The sequence below is a fragment of the Saccopteryx leptura genome, chromosome 12, assembly GCF_036850995.1.
Source record: "Saccopteryx leptura isolate mSacLep1 chromosome 12, mSacLep1_pri_phased_curated, whole genome shotgun sequence".
NCBI lineage: Eukaryota > Metazoa > Chordata > Mammalia > Chiroptera > Emballonuridae > Saccopteryx > Saccopteryx leptura.
The window spans coordinates 53556260-53570504 of record NC_089514.1 but is presented as its reverse complement, the minus strand read 5'-3'; the positions used below and the strand labels follow the sequence as shown (position 1 = coordinate 53570504).

The 14245-nt window shown below is 36.0% G+C and overlaps 1 protein-coding gene across 1 annotated transcript in view; it reads left to right on the top strand.

The window, feature by feature from the left end:
- The window catches only part of SEMA3A (semaphorin 3A), a 612798-nt gene that overhangs the window by 791 nt on the left and 597762 nt on the right, over positions 1–14245 (top strand). The gene's annotated exons all lie outside the window — the stretch shown is intronic.

Genomic DNA, 14245 nt, shown 5'->3' with positions numbered 1-14245 from the left:
ACCATTAAACTATGTTTGAACTGGAAGTTCAGATTTGATCTAAGTGTAGCTCTATTCCTTGCGCCCTCTACTCTTATTTTTACTTGGCTATAGGGAATCTTTTTACTACTACACCATATATCCTGAATTGTGTTAACAAGCTAACTGTGGTGGACTTTTTCAGGTGGAATGTCAACTAATGTGAAAGAATGTTTTTGCTGTTCAAATGTATGATATTTTTGTGTAAGAAAAACACGTGGGCATATGCTCTGACAGAGATTCAGTTATGATTCCTAAATCCACCTCATCAAATATTGCATAATGATGATCATATTTTAAAAGGATGTAATAAAAACTATCAGTACACCTTATCTATTTGTAGTCATTTGAGATTTATTATTTTTAATTTAGGCATTTTTATTAGAAAAATTAATATGGAAGGCACTGTCGTCTCAAAAAACAATGCACATGTATAGAATACATAGACAGGTGAAATTAGATAAAACATCGGTGCATTGTTTAACTAATTCCCCACTGGTCAATGTTTTGTTTTTGTTTTCTAACTATTTATTATAGACATTATTAAAATTGATGGTTTAAATCCATGACAGTAGAATCCAGATGACTCCTTTGTGTATATTCAGAAATGATTTAGTTTGGATAAAGTTGCTGCTATGAAAGGTTTAATTAATTACTGCTAGTTAAATATATTTCTTTTAGAATCACATTTGACATTACTGATGGTAGAGTAAACATGGTTTAAAAGTCATTCTTCATGAAATACTTTAACCGACAATTGTTGGCATTGAATAGCGGTCAATGTCTACCCCCTACAGGGAGAGAATCTAATTTCACTGTGCTTGCCCCAGTACATGAATACCACAGAGTACAGTTCATACATATGAATGCAGTAACCCTGTCATTGGCTCCAACAAGTGCCCCTTAATGAAAAGGTCAGCCCTATGATTAATAGAAAGCCAGTTTGAAAGGCTGCACCTCACTTCAGCGCTGCATTTAGATTTGTTTCTCCTTGATTTACTTCATTTGCTTTGCAGAGTGTAATAAAATTCAAGTGGTACTGTACTGCAATTTTTTAATGTATTGCGATTGGTTTTATATGATAGCAGTACATAGGTTAGTATATTTGGTTCAGTAAAAAAATAAAATAGTTAAGTGAAAAAAATCAATTCAGTCAATTATTGAGATCATAGGATGATAAATGAGAATTTTATTCTTTATCCAAATAGTTACACTATAGAGCCTTTGCTTAAGTTTCAGTTGACTTACTAAACTTGAAGACACACTGCAGGGGTAAAGTTGGAGTGACAGAGAAAGAGATTGATATTTTACATAAGATTCATTGTGCTTAAATGCTATCTGTATGATAGCAAGTAAATATATGTAGGTAACTTTTGCAGATGATATTTTGCTAATGGTGAAGTTCACTGAAGGATATAGCCACATGGAGATGATGAGAGTAATTATAAACCTAGGTGACATCCTCAAGCAATTTAGCTATTTCAAGTTATAATAGTGGGTTGTTAAAGCCATTACAATTAATATTTGTTTTGGGAAACATTATGTTAAATTCACTTTAAATTTAAAAAAAAAATTTTTGACTGAATTTATATTTTGGCATTAAATATCATATTAAAATTCAGGTGATTCACAAACTAGATGGTCCTTAAATAAATTCCTTCATCTTTTTACTTATATACATGTTTTGTGTCCCTGTGGTTTTATCTGTACCTATTTTTTAAATTCTAATATGCACAATAAAATCATACAAACTAACTACAGTGTGTCCGTAAAGTCATGGTGCACTTTTGACCAGTCACAGAAAAGCAACAAAAGACGATAGAAATGTGAAATCTGCACCAAATAAAAGGAAATCTCTCCCAGTTTCATACCTATTCAGTGCAGTTTGATGTGGGCTCACGCACAGATTTTTTTAGGGCTCCTTAGGTAGCTATCCCGTATAGCCTCTACAGACTTGTCACTGACTGATGGCCTACCAGAATGGGGTTTCTCCACCAAACTGCTGGTTTCCTTCAACTGCTTATCCCACTGAGTAATTAATCCTATGTGGTGGCGCTTCGTTATAAATGCGCCAATATTCACATTGCACTTTGGTCATGGATTCGAATTTAGTGAGCCACAGAACACACTGAACTTTCCTCTGTACCGTCCGCATCTTGACTGGCATGGCTGTGGCCTCTCCAGTGTATACATGGTGTTACGTCATCATCTGCGCATGTGCACATGCTGCCACATCATCCTACAGAAACTGGGAGGGTTTTCCTTTTATTTGGTGCAGTTTCACATTTCTATCATCTTTTGTTGCTTTCCTGTGACCAGTCAAAAGTGCACCATGACTTTACGGATACACTGTATATATACTATAATTACTATAATTATTGTGCATAAAATTCATATGCTTAGAGAAAAATTTTTAGAAATTATAAGACATATCAACTTATTCCAAGGGTTATTGTCTTCTAACTTATTTTTTAATCTTAAATCAACATTTATTGGGTTTAATAACCCCAATTTATTTATAATAAAGGAAGTATATTAAATATAAAGATGGAAAGTATGGGGAAAAATACACACCAATTTCAAAGGCCACTTCAGGAGGAGACAAGTACCATCAGCTCTGTAATGGACACGGTACTGTTCAGACGACCTCCTACATCATCAGCGCCTATGGCAGTGTCTTTGGGTAACTCTTGTATTCCAGGTTTTCATTTTGCTCTGAATTGGAAGCCAACTACTTCCAGATATGGTTCTGATAAAGAGCATCAGTTGGGCATCCACACAGAACCAGCATTTTGTATCAGTGACTTATTTATTCCTGAAATCCCAATGAACTAGGTACTGTTTCTATTTCCATTTATAAATATAGAAATAGAATGACTGAGAGATTTGCCCAATGTTGCACTAGTAAGTAGTAGAAGGTAGGTTCATGTTAACTGTGCCTAATGAGAACAGATACTTTCTCCAGTGCTGGAATACATTGCTTCCCTAACAGGTGACTTCATTACCAGTACAAAGTTGTCCTTATCTCTGATTGCCTTATTGGGACTCCATGAACTGAAAGCAATTCATACATGGAAATATGCGGAACACCCAATCAAATAAAGCATGAATAGTTAAGTGCTAGTGAGTATGATCTCACTTCAAGTTATCTCATCATCCAGCACTTATAAATCCTACTACTTTTTGGAGGTTTTACTATACAGGTAAAGGAGTTGCAGTTACATCCCAGACATCTGGGAAAGAAACTGGTGGTTCCACATTCACTTAGCTGCTAAATTTCCATTTCTATTAACATTAAGTATTTGAGTAGAGTGTGTCTCTTGAAGGTTTTTTCAATCAAGCCACTGCTGACATTAATAGGGATGACTAATCAAAATGGCCTTTCAATGAGAGTCACCTCAACACATTCCCACCTCTAAAGCAATGAAAAAATAAATGAATGGTCAATATTCACTCTCAAAAATTTTTAGGACTCAGTTAATCCACAGGATTATCTGGATATTTAAAATAAAATAAAATACTAATTTATTTTTTTCTTATCAGTAGATATTTTAAGTCATGCAGACATAGCCTGGAAAACACCTATTAGAAAGATTTCATTTGAAACACAGATTTTCCTAGGACCAGCATCTGTGTTATGTCTATCTGCTCAGATGCTTTCTCTCCAAGACAGACATTTATCAATGTGATTGAGGACAGTCTGTGTGGAAAGATCAAAAACAAAATATTTATGACTAAAAAACCCTTTTATTTCATAATATACCTTTATCATTATGGGTTTGCATATGCTTTTCCAGATAAAGACAGAATATTCTGTTTAAAGGGAGTTTTGGTATTTTTTAAAGTCCATATTATAATAATTTTAAGCCAAGATATAGGCTACTTTTATAAACACAGGAAGATTTTTTCAAGGTAAATGAAAAATGAAATGAACAGGAGGAAATTATCTTAAAAATTTAGCCATCCAAACCCATTTTTTTTCTGAAAATGTGGGTAGATAAAATGCTCTTTTGATTTTCACATATTCTTTGGCTCTGATGAATGAGGTTTGATAAAGATATTTAGATGAGGTTGGAATTTATAAAACCATAGATTATTTCTATACAAAAGAAAACAGAGAAGAAAACAAATAATATTTTCCACCTAATCTCAAGATCCTGGAAGAATTCATCTATAGTTACAGAATCTGAAAGCTCTAAATACCTTGAGGATTGATGATTACTTAGAAAACAGTGGTCAAAGACTTTCCTTATTGCTATCATTACTCAAAGAGATCAGCAGACTAGCTCCTTGAAGTTAATCTTATCCTCATAAATCCTTTTTGAATTATCCAGAAACTACTTCATTTTCATTTATAGGTTTAAGTGAGTCTTCCCCTCTCCCCTCTCCTTACCTGACCCATTCCAAGACTTCCACCAGGGTCCTAGTCTACAATTCATTCATTTACTGGCTACTTTTGTCTCATTTTCTAGGGAAATATTGGGAACACTGTAGGCTTACACATTGTGCTGGAGGACAGTCCTACCTGTGTGTGGTGGTTGACTGTCGCTGCCTTTTTTCTTTTCTTTTTTTCTTTTTTTACAGTTTCATACATTTTGAAGCTCAATGTAGCAGTCAACCACAACTCAACCATGCTTCTTCCTTTGCATGGAAGGCTCTTGGTCCCAGTCTTTCTACAGAAGTCAGAATCCTAACCACCTTGGATCTATTTTTCCAACAAATATGCAAATTTTCTTGGTTTCTACCCTGCCTGATATAAAATGTTCTATTCATTTTAGGCCCATTGAAGTCTATACTATATATTTGGCAGAATATCAATTTTTAATTTTTTATGCAATATACCTCACCAATGATGTCTGTTTAAAGTAAAAATTGCAGGTGTGTCTAACTCAATAATATTGTACCTTTAAATTTGGAGGAATAGCAGATAGGGATTATTAATGTTCTATTTGTACTTTTATTAAAGGTTTGAGTTTTGACCTTGCTTCCAGCCAGATGTGCTTAATGTTAACGCCAAATAATCATTTCCCTGATAAATAGTTTTCCTTCACTATACAATTTATTTTCCTAGATAAATTATATGCTACTATTTATGTATATACTCTTTTAGCATTCATAATTATATTTGACTGAATTATAAATCTAAAATTCTTAGTAAGTGGAGCATTAAATATGAACACTGGTCTTCTTTCTGACAATTAACTCATTTTTAAAATATGTAGAATATCTAGTATTCTACATAGTCTATGTATATATGTAACATTTTTATGATTATTTACATGTAAAATTTTGCAAAGCTCTTTGTTAAGTGACCAAAAATAACTTTGAGAAGTTATTGTATGACATGAAAGACCATGAAAATGTACAAGCCATATATATGATGCTTCCCACAAGACTCTTGCCAGATTTTTAAAGGGTTTCATATGTAGTGCAGGACTATATGCTTGATGTAATTTATGTTATATCACATAAAGCATAACACATATTTTCTCTTTTAAACTAAATATATTTTAGTGATATTTAATCTTAAAAAATTTATTTGATTCTGTTCCATTTAACAAAATATAAGTTAAATTAATAATTCTTTCTATGACCAAATGCTTTTCAAATTTTTCCCCAATTTATAAACTTAATGAAGGATTTGTAATTGTTGACATTTTTTTTTTATGTTTTTGTTTTAGTGAGAGGAGAGGAACCAGAAAGACACTGCATGTGCCCCAACCAGGATCTACTGGCAAGCCCAGTAAGGGGCGATGCTCTGCCCATCTGGTGCCATTGCTCTATTGCTAAGCAATGGAAGCATTGTTTAGCACCTGAGGCAGAGGCCATGGAGCCATCCTCAGTGACTGAGGCCAATTCACTCAAACCAATTGAGCAATGGCTTCAGGAGGGGGAGAAAGAGATATATATAGAGAGAAGGAGGAGAAAGAGAGGTGAGAAGCAAATGGTCATGTCTCCTGTGTGCCCTGACCAGGAATTGAACCTGGAACATCCACACACTGGGCTGATGCTCTACCAGTGAACCAACCAGTTAGGGCCTGATTTTTTACATTTCTCTATGGATCTGTCTCCTGTAGTGTTTTCAATAATTTAAGAAATAAAACACATTATAAGAGCAGAAAAATCTTTAACATTAGGAAGAAAGTCTAAACACTGAACTCTTGAATGATGTATGATTTACCTACCAAAATACAGAGAGATTAGTTTGAAAAATAGTGAAAAAAGAATATTTTAGTACTAGTAAGAATGTGTTAAGATTTACACAAAATATTGACATATGTTGTCTGTCATCTTTGTTCTCATCTACCCAATGAGATAGTACTTTGATTTCTTTACTTTTTAAATAATGTTTAAAATATATTTTATTACTGAAAATATTGTGATCAAATTTACTTTAGACAAAATGAAAGTTTGAGTGTGATTAGTTTATGAAGAAACATTTCCTTTAAGATAGAAAAGCAAGTATATGTGAATGAATATAAAGAAGGGATATTAATTTAGTAACTACCATATTCCCTATGATTTGCATGATCTTGTTTAATCTTCATATTGCTAAGAAAAAGTGAATGTGTAATTTCCACTTGAAGATATGCCATGTGTTTCATTTTCTCAATTTTATGAATAATATTAAACCAAAAAATATTTTTAATATTTTTATATTAGTTGGATACTTAATATGATGTTGAAAAAAGAAAAGGTACACAAATGCGTCAAGAAGTCCAAATGCAATGTAGATTGGGTCAGAAACTATTTATATTATAGCTCTAGTCCTTTGGACTAAAGTTTAGATACTCAGATTATTTCAATATATTATGAACCTTAATAATGAGCATACTTCAGCATACCTGGGAGATATTGCAAGTTTGGTTCTAGACAACCACGATGAATGAACACCACAGTCATGCAAGGCACATGCATTTTTGCCTATCCAGTGCCTATGAAAGTTGTATTTATACTATACCTTAGCCTATTAGTTGTACAATAAGCATTATATTTAAAAACAGTGCATATATCTTAATTTAAAAGTACATTATTACTAAAAATTGTTGACCATTATCTGAATCTTTGGTGAGTTGTAATCTTTTTGCTACTGATGGGTCCTTCCTTGATGTTGATGGCTACAGACTGATCAGGGTGGTGGTTTCTGAAATCTGGCTGTGGGAATTTATTAAAATAAAACAAAGGGCCCTGGCCAGTTGGCTCAGTGGTAGAGTGTCGGCCTGGTGTGCAGGAGTCCCGTGTTTGATTCCCGGCCAGGGCACACAGGAGAAGTGCCCATCTGCTTCTCCACCCCTCCCCCTCTCCTTCCTCTCTGTCTCTCTCTTCCCCTCCTGCAGCCAAGGCTCCATTGGAGCAAGGTTGGCCCGGGCACTGAGGATGGCTCCATGGCCTCTGCCTCAGGCGCTAAAAGGGCTCTGGTTGCAACAGAGCAATGGCCTAGATGGGCAGAGCATCGCCCCCTGGTGGGCATGCCGGGTGGATCCCGGTCAGGCACATACTGGAGTCTGACTGCCTCCTCATTTCCAACTTCAGAAAAATACAAAAAATAAATAAAAATAAATAAAACAAGGAAGTTTGTTTCTTCAACTGACTAACTCTTCCTTTCAGAAATAGTTTCTCTGTAGCATGCAATGCTGTTGGATAGCGTTTTAACCACAGTAAAATTCTTTCTAAATTGGTGTTGGAGTCAATCACTCCAACACCACTACTGCTGTATCTACTAAGTGGATGCAACATTATAAACTCTTTGCTGTCATTTCAGCAATCTTCATAGGAACTTCTCCTGGAGTAGTTTCCATGTCAGGAAACCACTGTCTCTGCTCATCCATAAAAAGCAACTCCTCATCTTTTAAAATTTACTATGAGATTGCAGCACTTCAGTCACATCTTCAGGCTCTGCTTCTAATTCTAGATCTCTTGCTATCTCCACCACATCTGAGATTACTTCCACTTAACATAGCTTTGACTTCTTACCATGAATCATGACTTCTCTTCGTGGCATCTAGAATAGTGACTACTTTTCAGAAGGTTTTCAATATACTTTGCCCAGATCCACAGAGGAATTATTATCTATTGCAGCTCTAGTTTTATGGAATGTATTTCTTAAATAATAAGACTTACAAGTCAGAATTACCCTTTGATCCCTGGGCTGTAGATGTTGTGTTATTATTGGTAGACATGGAAAACATCAATCTTGCTTTACATCTCCATCAGAGCTCTTGGACATATTATCAACAAGAAGTAATATTTTTGAAAGGAATCTTTTTTTCTGAGCAGTAGGTGTCAACAGTGGGCTTAAAATATTCAATAAACCATGTTGTAAGCAGATGTGCTGTCACTCAGACTTTGTTATTTCATTTATAGAGCACAGGCAGAATAGATTGCACATAATTCTCAAGGACCCAAGGATTTTCAGAATGATAGAATGGTAGCTTTTCAGACTATTAGCTTCAGCTTGAAATCACCAGCTGCACTAGTGCTGAACAAAAGAGTCAGCCTGTTCTTTGAAGCTTTGAAACCAGGTATTGATTCTCTCTAGCTGTAAAAGTGTTAGTGGCATCTGCCAATATACGGCTGTTTTATCTAAATTGAAAGGTCACCTTCATTCATGATTTTAGCTAAGTCTTCTGTATAACTTGCTGCTTCACCTTGCACTTTTATGGTATGGAAATGACATCTTTCCTTAAATGTCATGAACTAACCTCCTTAGTTTCAAGCATGTCCTCTGCAGCTTCCTCACCTCTCTCAGCCTTCATAGTATTAAAGAGAACTAGGGCCTCATTTTGGTTTAGGCTATGGCTTGGGCAAATGTTGTGACTGGTTTGATCTTCTAACCAAACCACTAGAACTTCCATGTCAGCAATAGGCTATTTCACATTATTATTTGTATGTTCATTGGAGTAGCACTTTTAATCTCCTTCAAGAACTCTTTTCTTGCATTCACAATTTGCCTAACTGTTTGGCACAGAGGCATAGTTTTTAGCATATCTTGGGTTTTAAAATGTGTTTCATTAATCTTAACCATTTCTAGCTTTTGATTTAAAGCAAGAGACACACAACTTTTTTTACTTAAATACTTTGAGGCCATTATGGGATTACTAACTGGCAAATTTTCACTATTGTGGTGTCTCAGGAAATAGGGAGGTCTGCACAAAGGGAAAGGGAAGTGGGAACAGTTGGTCAGGAACAGTCAAGGTTCATACAGCATTTCTATATGGGCGTGATTTGTGGCATCTCAAAATAATTAAAGTAGTAACATTAACGATCACTGATCACAGGTCACCATAACAAATATAATAACAACGAAAAGGTGGGAAATATTGTGAGTGTTACCAAAACGTGACACAGAGGCATGTAGTGAATTACCAAACGTGACACAATGTGCTGTTTGAAAAATGGTGGTAATAGATTTACTCAGTGTATAGTAGCCACAAACCATTATTTGTAAAAAATCACAGTATCTGAGAAGCACAATAAAGCAAAGCACAATAAAATAAGGTATACTTGTAGACTGTATTTATGGTAAGAGTCATACCTGACAAATTAGTATTGCCATCATATTTTCATGCAATAAAACATGAGAAAATGAGGATCATATCCATGCCATTCATTTTTAAGTCATTTTACTTTGGCACTTCAATGAGAATGCAAATGCTATTGTTGGATTTATCATGTGGAATTTATATATATATAAATTTTGATATATATAAATATCAAACCTTGTCTTGCAAGTATATTTATTAATTATTTTTTACAATAATGTGATAAGATGTTCTGTCTGTATGTTTAGTTTGTATGATAGTAAATACTCACCCTGGTCTGTTGGCTCAGCTGTAGAATGTCGGCAGGGCATGTGAAAGTCCTGGGATCAATTCCCAGTGAGGGCACACAGAAGAAGCGACCACCCTTCCCTCCCTTACTCTCTCTCTTCCCCTCCTGTAGCCACATTTCAGTTGAATGGTTTGAGCAAGTTGGCCTGAGGCGCTGATGATTGAACCATGGCCTCATCTCAGGAACTAATATAGCTCAGTTCCCAGCAATAGAGCAGTGGCCCCAGATGGGCATAGCATCTCCCAGTAGGGAGCTTGCTGGATGGATCCAGATGGGGTACATGCGAGAGTTTGTCTCTTTGCCTCCCTGCCTCTCACTTAATCAAAAAGAAAAAAATGAATACTGGTATGTGTGTATAACCTCTATTAGCATTATTTTTATTATTTATTCCATAGTAACAGCTTTATTAAATAAAAAAGGATTTATATTTCGTTTAAAGAACTGTGGTCTATAATTTAAAAAATAAATCTCGTTACAAGCTTTTGTTAGCACAACAGGAAAAGAAAAAAACTGAATTTAAAATGTTTGTTTCCTAGTTTACTTTGGCTGTTTTATTTTATTATTTAATATGTAACTTTAGACAATGACCATGGCTATCAACAGTATTACACAGATGGCTTTTAGGTAGACTACAAGTTATTTTGACAATATTGTTAACTTTTCAAAATTTGTCCATTTTGGAAATTATAAACTTTCCTTTTTCATCTTGACAAAACCAAGCTTTATTTTTTTACTAGTATGACTTGGGTGATGTATTGCCCACTTGGAGTCTTTTAAAGACTCTCCTGAGCAACTAGACTAACAAGACCACCATTGGCCACGGCTGACACAAGCCTACTTAGGAGCAAGACAAGAAGGGCCGCTAGACTGCCAGCAGGGTACCATCAGAGGTCTACCTGAGGCAGTCCTCCAGGAGCCCAACAGCTCAGGTGCAGGCAAGATCAAAATGAGTTGGCCCAGGGGGCACCTTAGTTTAAACACCTACTTCCCCTAAGAAACAGCAGAGCCTTCTTTTGCAACAACAGAGGCCCAGTTTCTAGGGTTCTTGTGAAGGTCCTGCCCAGTGAAAATAGTCACTGTACTCAGAGAAAATCAACATTAGGCTCAGTATTAGGTATTTACAATTTTTCCATTCCCAGTACCGTGTAGCAGTCCAATGCCATTTTTACCATAAGTAAATTTTCCTAACAATTCAGTTGGTATTCTAATTTTTATCATGTTTCCAGGAGAATGGAGCTAGATTTAGACAGTTGGTAAAAGATCAAATTATCACGAAGGAGAGGAAAATGCACTGTTAGTCTTTTATCCACAGACCATTAACGTGAAGATTGTGAAGATTAAGGACTAACATGCTTATTTCCACTCTGTCTACGAAAGCAGATTGAATTTAGGTTTATAGTTACAGTTATTGCACTGAGAACTGTCATCATTTGTCCTTTTGATTTCACTTCCAAAGTACATTAAGCATTTACGCCATCTCTGTAAACTTTGAAAACTATACACACCTATATGCCAATGTTTTGAAGGGCTGAAAACATCTCCATTTATTATTTAAAATTTCCAAGGGAATTTTGTGTCCTTTATATGAGATTAGAATAAGAAAGGTTAAGGCTACATTGTAAATGACTAAAACTGAGTCAATTATGTAACTGCTTAAAATAAATGAGGCTTCACATAAAATAAGTAAGAACTTGCTTTCAAAACTTGGGACAAGAGTTCTGGAAGATAACCTTGAATGAAGAGAAGCTGACAGGTCCTATCCATGCACATTCCTTGTGACCACAGCAGTGATGTTATAAGTAGCCACTTATCAGTAAATATGCTTTAGGAGAGGGATGTGAACGTGGAGGAACTCCAGCGTTTCTAGAGGGACACAGTGTAATGGGCAGATGATACTTTTTAAGTTATTACAACTATGATCATCAGTGGTTAAGGACTGACTGCAGCTATTGTTTCAGAAAGGACTGTGAGATGGGCAGGAATTGGGCAAAAAAGATATATTTTGCTCACTTTGTTAAAAATGGCACTGACCTTGTGGATGGGTGTCCCCACGGTGTTAATATGAATTGCCTTCTTGCTTGGGAAGGAGCATGGTTATGCTAATGTGTGTTGGGGGAGGGCTTTTGTGCCAAAAGGTTTTATTTTATTTTTTTATAAATTTTTATTAATTTTAATGGGGTGACATAAATAAATCAGGGTACATATGTTCAAAGAAAACATCTCCAGGTTATCTTGTCATTCAATTATGTTGCATACCCATCACCCAAAGTCAGATTGTCCTCCGTCACCTTCTATCTGGTTTTCTTTGTGCTCCTCCCCCTCCCCCTCCCCCTGTCCCTCCTTCTCCTCCCCACCCCAGTAACCACCACACTCTTTTCCATGTATCTTATCTCGTTTCTATGTCCCACACAAGTATGGAATCATACAGTTCTTAGTTTTTTTCTGATTTACTTATTTCACTCCATATAATGTTATCAAGATCCAACCATTTTGTTATAAATGATCTGATGTCATCATTTCTTATGGCTGAGTAGTATTCCATAGTGTATATGTACCACATCTTCTTTATCCAGTCATCTATTGAAGGGCTTTTTGGTTGTTTCCATGTCTTGGCCACTGTGAACAACGCTGCAATAAACATGGGGCTACATGTGTCTTTACGTATCAATGTCTCTGAGTTTTGGAGGTATATACCAGTAGAGGGATTGCTGGGTCATATGGTAGCTCCATTTTCAGTTTGTTTGTTTTTTTGTATTTTTCCAAAGCTGGAAACAGGGAGAGACAGTCAGACAGACTCCCGCATGCACCCGACCGGGATCCACCCGGCACGCCCACCAGGGGCGACGCTCTGCCCACCAGGGGGCGATGCTCTGCCCCTCCGGGGCATCGCTCTGTTGCGACCAGAGCCACTCTAGCACCTGGGGCCTAGGCCAAGGAGCCATCCCCAGCGCCCAGGCTATCTTTGCTCCAATGGAGCCTCGGCTGCGGGAGGGGAAGAGAGAGACAGAGAGGAAGGAGAGGGGGAGGGGTGGAGAAGCAGATGGGCGCTTCTCCTGTGTGCCCTGGCCGGGAATCGAACCCAGGACTTCTGCATGCCAGGTCAACGCTCTACCACTGAGCCAACTGGCCAGGGCCCATTTTCAGTTTTTGAGGAACAACCATACTTTCTTCCATAATGGTTTTATTACTTGACATCCCAACAAACAGTGGATGAGGGTTCCTTTTTCTCCAAAGCCTTTCCAACACTTGCTATTACCTGTCTTGTTGATAATAGCTAATCTGACAGGTGTGAGGTGGTATCTCTTATAATTTTGATTTGCATTTCTCTGATAACTAATGAAGATGAGCATCTCTTCATATATCTGTTGGCCATTTGTATTTCTTCTGGGAGAAGTGTCTGTTCATGTCCTCTTCCCATTTTTTTATTGAATTGTTTGTTTGTTGTTGAGTTTTATGAGTTCTTTGTATATTTTGGATATTAGGCCCTTATCTAAGCTGTTGTTTGAAAATATCATCTCCCATTTAGTTGGCTGTCTGTTTATTTTGTTGTCAGTTTCTCTTGCTGAGCAAAAACTTCTTAGTCTGATATAGTCCCATTCATTTATCTTTGCCTTCACTTTTCTTGCCTTTGGAGTCAAATTCATAAAATGCTCTTTAAAACCAAGATCCATGAGTTTAGTAACTATGTTTTCTTCTATGTACTTTATTGTTTCAGATCTTAATTTAGGTCTTTGATCCATTGTGAATTAATTTTAGTACAAGGGGACAAACTGTAGTCGAGTTTCATTTGTTGCATGTGGCTTTCCAGTTTTCACAGCACCATTTCTTTTCTCCATTGTGTGTTGTTGGCCCCTTTATCAAAAATTATTTGACCATAATTTGTGGTTTTATTTCTGGACTTTCTATTCTGTACCATTGGTCTGAGTGTCTATTTTTCTGCCAATACCATGCTGTTTTGATTGTTGTGGCTCTATAATATAATTTGAAGTCAGGTATCATAATGCCCCCAGCTTCATTCTTTTTCCTTAGCATTGTTTTGGCTATTTGGAGGTTTTTATAGTTTCATATAAATCTGATAATTTTTTGTTACATTTCTTTAAAAAATATTGAAATTTTGATGGGAATTGTATTAAATTTGTATATTGCTTTGGGTAATATGTTCATTTTGATTATATTTATTCTTCCTATCCAAGAACAAGGAATATTTTTCATTTCATTGTATCTTTTTTGATTTCCCTTAACAATGCTTTGTAGTTTTCATTATATAGGTCCTTTACATTTTTTGTTATGTTTATTCCTAGGTATTTTATTTTTTTGTTGCAATCGTGAAGGGGATTATTTCTTTGAGTTTGTTTCTGATGTTTCATTGTTGGCATATAGAAAGGCTATGGATTTT